Source organism: Pundamilia nyererei, unplaced genomic scaffold (assembly GCF_000239375.1).
Source record: "Pundamilia nyererei isolate P.nyererei 1_Seehausen unplaced genomic scaffold, PunNye1.0 scaffold00386, whole genome shotgun sequence".
NCBI classification, from domain to species: domain Eukaryota; kingdom Metazoa; phylum Chordata; class Actinopteri; order Cichliformes; family Cichlidae; genus Pundamilia; species Pundamilia nyererei.
The window spans coordinates 93141-100698 of NW_005187787.1; positions in this window are offsets into that span (position 1 = coordinate 93141).

Below are 7558 nucleotides of genomic sequence, written 5' to 3' on the forward strand. Positions count from 1 at the left end.
CCCCCCCCCATCTCCCATAATGCCCTTTTGTCGATCTTCCTGCTGACTGTCAACTCTGTGTTCCCGCCCAAGCTGGGGGGGTGGGTCAGACAAAATGTACATTTGTAGTACGTGTAAAAAAAAAGGGATTAAAAAAAGAGAGAGAGAAAAGAAAGCGACAAGAGGGCACTCCTGGGTCTCCTATTGTCCCTACAGACAATAGTGGCTCTTAATCGCCTAGCAACCTGATCAGCCTCTTTTCTCTTAACAGACAAGGCATGAGTCACTCTCTAGACACACAAGTACACACACAAACCCTGTCCCTCCTTTCCTGGCATGCCCACGCTTACACAGCTACACCTGCACCAAAGCCCACAGTATATATTCATAGCATGTGACAGGTCATCCGGTATATTGTGTTACAGCAGCGCTTTGGTGCTGTGATGTTAGATTCTTAGATTCAGTCTGTTGTTGCTCTATTACAGCATTACAGCGTTATTCCCCGTTATAAATGGATGAAAATGTGAACAAATCATCACCTCTGCTCTGAGTTGCATCTCGCCGTTGCCATGGCAACAATGTCCGTTAGGGTGGGCGCACGCAGAGGCGGTGGGATAATTCTAAATAAATAAATAAATACATGGAATAAATAAATAGATAAGTAAATCACTCCTGTGCCTGCTGCCTTTCCTCAGTCACAGCAGCTGGATCAAACTATGCACTTAGAAGACATCAGTGGTTCAAATGGCTGCCCGCTGACTTCAACAAGCCTTTATACCTGGAATGCAATTGAAGCACTCTGCCTCTCCTGTTTCTTATCCTTGCTTCTTGTAATTGACCCAGATAGGCCCAAAAAAGAATCAAATTAACTCAGATGATTGCTATATAATTTATCTTTGAGGATTCCTCATTAGCTTTTGTCTACAGCATAACATATCCTTGCCCCTCCACAGTCCTAACCTTTAAATTTACAATGTCCTTCTGATAAAAAACAGTAAGAGAACAGTAATAACTTTTTATATATACCACCATTAACAATAGGCTTTACAAAGTGCTGTAAAAGAAGTGAGGAAAAAGAGGAATCTGCTTGTAAATTAAAGAAAGAAAGCCAAACAGAAATCCAACACAAAATGATGAATGGAGAGGCTGTTTAAAATTAACAATAAAATGACACATTATATTATACTGACAAAATGTCAATATTAAAAACTATCAATAAAAGAATGAAATGAATAAAAACACGGCAACTGAAAAATCCTAGATGATTAGACAGCTGATTAAGGACCATAAAAAATTAAAAGTAAAGTACATTTTTTAAATGAAAGCAAAAGTATTCAAATTGCCCTAAGAGTATTTAAATTGACCTGAAGGACATCACTGATGTTGTGAGCGTTATCTCCTCAGGCAGGCTGTTCCAAAGCTGAGGAGCCCTGATGGCAAAATCAGTCATCTTTAGATTTAAGCCCTGAGCACCTCAAATTAAAAGGCTGTGAACTGGTTCATACGGGCACATCGGCATTTTTGACCCAAATCTGCTTTAAAATTGGTCAGTAAAATCCCAGAATCAATTCTGAAACACACAGAGGGCCAACAGAGAAAAGCCAAGGAAAAGCGTGTTAAACAAATGGTTCTAAACACTCTTACTGTGTGCTGAAGTGGAGATAAGAGGAATAATTCCATTTATTACGTCTAACTTTAACACATCAGGCTGCGCAAAAAGCATCCACTGCTCTCTTCCGTAACATGATTTGGTCAAAGTGCATCAATATGTGTGTCTTCAGGTACGTTTACATCCCAGCAGCAGTTAATCAATGGCCAAGTGATTGATTTGTGTCGACAAGCTGAAATCCTGCTGTGACCACTACACCATCAGATATCCACTGCACCGATGAAAAAGCAGATAAACTGGAATCTGCTGTCAAAGTTCAGCATTGATCGCAGCCTTGCCTGGACGGCGCAGACATTTAAGCACAGCAATGCATGGACATGATCACCAATGTGGTCCTATTATGTTCATGTATGAACAACAAGCATTGTCAAACTGATTTTATCGTTAATGCAAAGACTGAGGTTGCACAAGAGTCTTCTCTGGACTACGCCATCACAAACATGAATGTATGCTTAATAAAAGCACTGCTCAGGGATCCATAAGGTTGAAATTTATGCAATATTTACAGCCACTGAGCTACTAACCATCTAATTAAAAAGGGATAGCATTCAAAGTCATGAATTTCATTAATGACGCATATATAAACAAAAGATTTCCCTCGGGAAAACACTCCTCGGTTCACTTAACATAAGACAATTTACTACTTCACACGTAACATCGCCATGACACCACGCGACCGTATCGCTGCACGTGCTAACAAATTCACACGCCTCAGTGACATGAAACAGACACAGATGAATAAACATAAACAGACAGTGCAGACACACACTGTATCAATCCCTAGTTCTGTAAAACACCAGCTTATTGATGAGGTGAAAATTGTCAGGCGCCACAGAGGTCTCTATAGGGAGGCAAAGAGAGGAGCTCAAATTGCATTAATAAGATGACCTCTGACCTCACAGCAGGCTCTTAAATGTAAGTTTATACATAAATCTAGAGCGCATTTGCGCCTGAAAATTATTTTATTTTCACAGCAAATTTTCACAGTTTCTGTTTCTCTTTATTAAATATATATTACTACTCTGGCTAAATAAAACATTTTTTTGAGGGGACAAACATAAAAATTCATCGAGGCATAAGGTCGAAGTGCTATTTTTTTTTTAACCAGACTATATGTGCTGTGCCAGGCAAGCCCTACTGTCATACCCATATATCACCATCACACATTACTGCTGACAGTGAATGTTAACCTGTCAGTAAATCCTACACACACACACCTCGTCATCCCACTCACTATTACACCTCTACAGGACATAAAGAATAGAATGGGTGGAATATAGGGGGTGATAAACATCGCAATCACAGGACAATACTACACAGGGTATTGCACATTTCAATAATGCACACTTTCCTTAAACCCATCCCCACTGCCTCCATCCTTTCCCCATCCCCCTTCATCTACTCTCCTCTCCTCCACTTCACTCCTGTCCCCGTCGCCCCAGCTGAACCCCAAAATTAATCCCTGGTGACTTTTTCCATCACGCTGATGTGAGCAGACACACTTTGGTCCGAGTGTGCAGCTTTATTGTTCTGGCGCCTCTAGGTTCTCGCACGCTTGCTTTTTTATATTCTTCTGCGTTTAACCCTCGTTGTAAATTTCACACTTTCCAGTACAGACAACAGCATTTCCACTGAGTGAACATATGAGGGTCACATCATGGACAAATGTGAAAATGGTGTGTAATTTTCTTCTGGCTGTTTGTGTTTCTATTGAGAGCTGCAATTACACTGCAAAAAGCAGACGGCCAATCGGCTGAGGTAATTAGAGACTGTAACTTCATGGGGAAACAAAGGAATTAATTGCAATGATTACCAATTAAACTACATCAAAACAAAGAAAAGAAAAAAGAAAAAGAAAGCATAAACGAGGTTTGGTTTTTTTATTGAGTTTTTTTCCTTGTAGAGGCTCTCCAACTCATGCTTCAACCTGATGTCTTTTTTGTCGTTTAATCTGTTGTTCCATCTGCCACTCTGGACGTTTCAGTGCTCTTCTGATAAATTAGCCAGATACCATTTTTTTAGTTTGATTATTTAGTTTGATTTTTTAAAATATCCAATAGTGGAAATTCAACCAGGGAATATCTGCAGAACTACAGCACTGTGCAAAGGTGACTTGAGTCACCTTTGCACAGTGCTGCACTTTATTGAGACCCACAGTGTGTATTTAATATGAACACCTTTATTATGCAATATAGCCTAAACTCTCTTAGGTAACCTCATTTATTTAAGTAGTCTTCAGGAATAGTTCTCCAGGCTTCTTGAAGGACATTCAGAGCTCTTCTTTGGACGTTGGCTGCTTATGCTCTGTTCCCTGATGGCATGACAGCACTTCTTCAGTAATGTTGAAGTCCGGGCTCTGAAAAGGCCAATCTATGAATGATAGCGTTTCATTGTCTCGGTGTGTGTTTTCATCAAGGTATGCTTTTACTGCATCAACATATAATCTAACGTTCACTGCCATGCTTTAAAATGAACCCAATGCCAATCAGACACTTTCTAGAAGGTATTTCATGGTAGCACATAATCAGATACTTTTCTGCAAGTGCAGCAAAAACACTTTTCTGCATTCACAATGCCATCCGTTTTGATAAGATCCACTACCTGTACCTTTTATACCTGTTTCTTTTTCTTAAGAATTGCTTTTTGACAGCCACCCTTCCACTGAGACCATTTGTGATGAGACTTAAGCAAACAGTAGATGAATTAACTAAAGCTTTAGCTGTATCTCTCAGCTCAACTACCAGGTCTTTACTGGATTTCTGCCTATTTCTTGAGAATGTGGCTTTTAGATACCGTTAATCTGCTGCAGACAGCTTTTTACACAGGGCACTTCTTCTTTTGTCCTCAAATTGTCCATTTACCTCCTATTTTTTAAATACACACTGCACAGCAAGCAGCTTTCAGCTAATAGCTCTTTTGGAATTATCTTGTTGGTGCAAAAATACTACTTTATATCTGTTTTTATGTATTCAGTGGGAACAGATTTTTGCACCAGGCTGCTAGAGACGAAGTGCCTGAAGATTCCATTTAAAATAGTCTTTTCTCTGCTATGTGTAGACACAACACAGTTTCATCTCTTTGGTTAAATGCCTTTTATATACTTGCGAGATTCATAGGTCAGTGTTAAGTGACTCAGCAAACAAAGATCACAATACTGTGAAAATGGTCAGGTCTGAGGACTGGACTAAAAATCATATTAAAAAAAACACAGCCAGTGGCCAGGAAAAAACTTTGCAAGACCTTCAGAGAAGAAAACTATTCTTCAAGACCACTTTAAAAGATTACAAGAAAGTCTGGCTGCTTGGAAGAAAACAAGATATAAGAAATGAAGGATGAGCCAAGACTTTTGCATAGTAGGATATATCAAAACATATCTGGTACAGCAAGCCAGGTGACTACACTAAACAAGAGACTGGCAGCCCCATGGCAGAATGGGACAACAAAACAGAGAGAAACAGTGGAAGGAAAGAAAAAAGGAGTCATATTTATCATTATTCACTGTGTGTCCGGGCATCTGGCTGACAACAGAAGACCCTATAAGTCAATGTGTGACCCTGTCACACAACAACAGCTAAATCAATGCCAAAAGAGAGTAAGCTGCTGCTGACTCTCATAAGGTGGACAGGGACTTCTTGTCTACACAGACTAACAGAATCGGCTCAGTAGGGAGTTGGAGAGATAAGATGTGTCCCTGTTAACAATCACTGTCAATACTGTGGGAGGTCTGATGGAAAAACTGGCAGACTGGGACCCGCTGCTCCAGGTTTTCACATGTTGGGTGTAAATTTCAGTCAACAGCTTCTATGCTTGATAATCCTAGGATAGAAAAATCAGTATCATCCCTTGAATTTTACCCTTCCACTCTTATTTCTGCCTCCACATTAAGCCTCAAAAGAGGCAAAAAAGCAATCTCGTAAATGAATATTGACAAATCTATGTGGTATGTGTCTGAGGGATTAAAATAGTAAGCCAATGAAGTGTTGATTACTGCATTAATCTACTAACCACATAATCATCATTAAATATTTAAACTGTTCACTCTTGGTAAACGTTTGGTGTAAAAGGATTAGTCCAGGAATTATTTAAGCATTGAAATAGAGTAAAATCATCACAAAACACACGCACTCATACACACTTTACATCTGAGAACTGAGGCGTTAGTCTCTGCTTTCAACAAGATGTTAGTGCAATTGGTTTTTGCTATTTAGAGTCACCAGTCATGGCCAAGGTTGAGATTTACTGTTATATATTGGGGTGTGCCAAGGGTTCTGGCCATGTTTAAGAGCGCCAGGTTGATTGTTGCCAGAGGGAATATGTCTGACATCTAATCTAAAGTTCATTAAACAGCAATCCCTAGAAACATGCTGCACTTGCACATTGATATGCCCTTACACACACATATCCGCAGTCACCCACACCCACACACAAACAGAAACTACCCTGCACCAACATGCACAGACGCATACATTTGATATGTGTGGTTGCCCTCATTGGCCTGCAGTCCTTGGAGGTAGTTAAAGGAAGAGGGGGAAATCCCTTCTCTTCTCTCACACCTCACCACAGCTCAGAGGGACGAACATCTTATCTCACTACTGCAGAGAGACAGAGAATTAGGAGGGAGAAAGATGGATGGGAGAGGGTAATGTGAGCAGGGGTTTGTAGGCGAAGGACATACGGGATTGAGGGAGTGTGGGCATAAGAGAATAGCAGCGAGAGACAAAGAGGGTGAAAATATTCAATCAGCCTCATTTCTCCAAGTTTTATGCACAGAAAAAAAAGCAGCTTCTGCGGGACCACTGATTGGAAATGTGTTGTACAAGAACAACATAGGCATCAGCTGGACTATATTCACGTTTTTTTCCACAAGACATCTCACAGGAGCCTAGAATCTTCTCCTCCATAGATGTGCTAATGTGAAAACACTTTCTATCCACCACATATGTCCGTGCTGATGAAGTGTTATCGGTGCCAAACAATATTTCCCTCTTATTTAAATGCACATTTGGGTAAGAAGGAAAGTGCATTGATTTTATTCATCGTGAGCCATGGCATGAGCATGCCCGATGCTATGAAGTCATTCCAAAACGGTTTCCTAGCAACCGTCGTCACGGGCAACCAGCATTCTCTGCAGACAGCACACCGAGCCTTGCAGAGAGAGCGAGAGATACACAGAGAGTGACAGCATGGTGGAGAGTTGACCGCAGTTAATTTGGTGTTTGTGTGTCAGGCTTTGCTTGTACAGACTCATCATCTACATTCATGTGTCACCATTACTCATACCGGTTCATGAAAAGCCTTTTCTTATTCAGAGGAAGTGTGCGGCTTTGCAGTTTTGGCATGATGACTCCTTTTGCAGGCAAAGACACTCACAGAAATGTGACCTATTTCGATATTCCTGACACACGCTGTACACTCAAACACATGCCCAAAGCATGGCCAGACACTCAGTATAGCAGGTACCAGGAGTGATGCATTATTCACCTGCAATCAAACACTGCCCTCTACTGAAGAAACTCTAATAAAACATGCTGGCAGTTCCTATATTCAAATAAAATGCGTCTCTTTATAAAAAGAGGTTGAAAGCTAAGCATTAGGCTTGTATTTGATGACACATCAAATAGCAAACTGTTTGAAAAAGTTTATTACTGCTAAAGCTGTAATCATGATTAAAGTAAAAAATTACATATCTTTCCTCAGGGAGAAAGATTCCTATACTATATATGTTAATGTATATGTCGACCTTTAACGCACAAAGTCTGACAACTTTTAAGATGAATGTAAGAATTTACATATACTGCATATACACTACTACTAATACACTATTTTAGATTAGATTAGATTAGATAGAACTTTATTAATCCCTCGGGTGGGTTCCTCTGGGAAATTCGATTTCCAAAAAAGCACAGCACC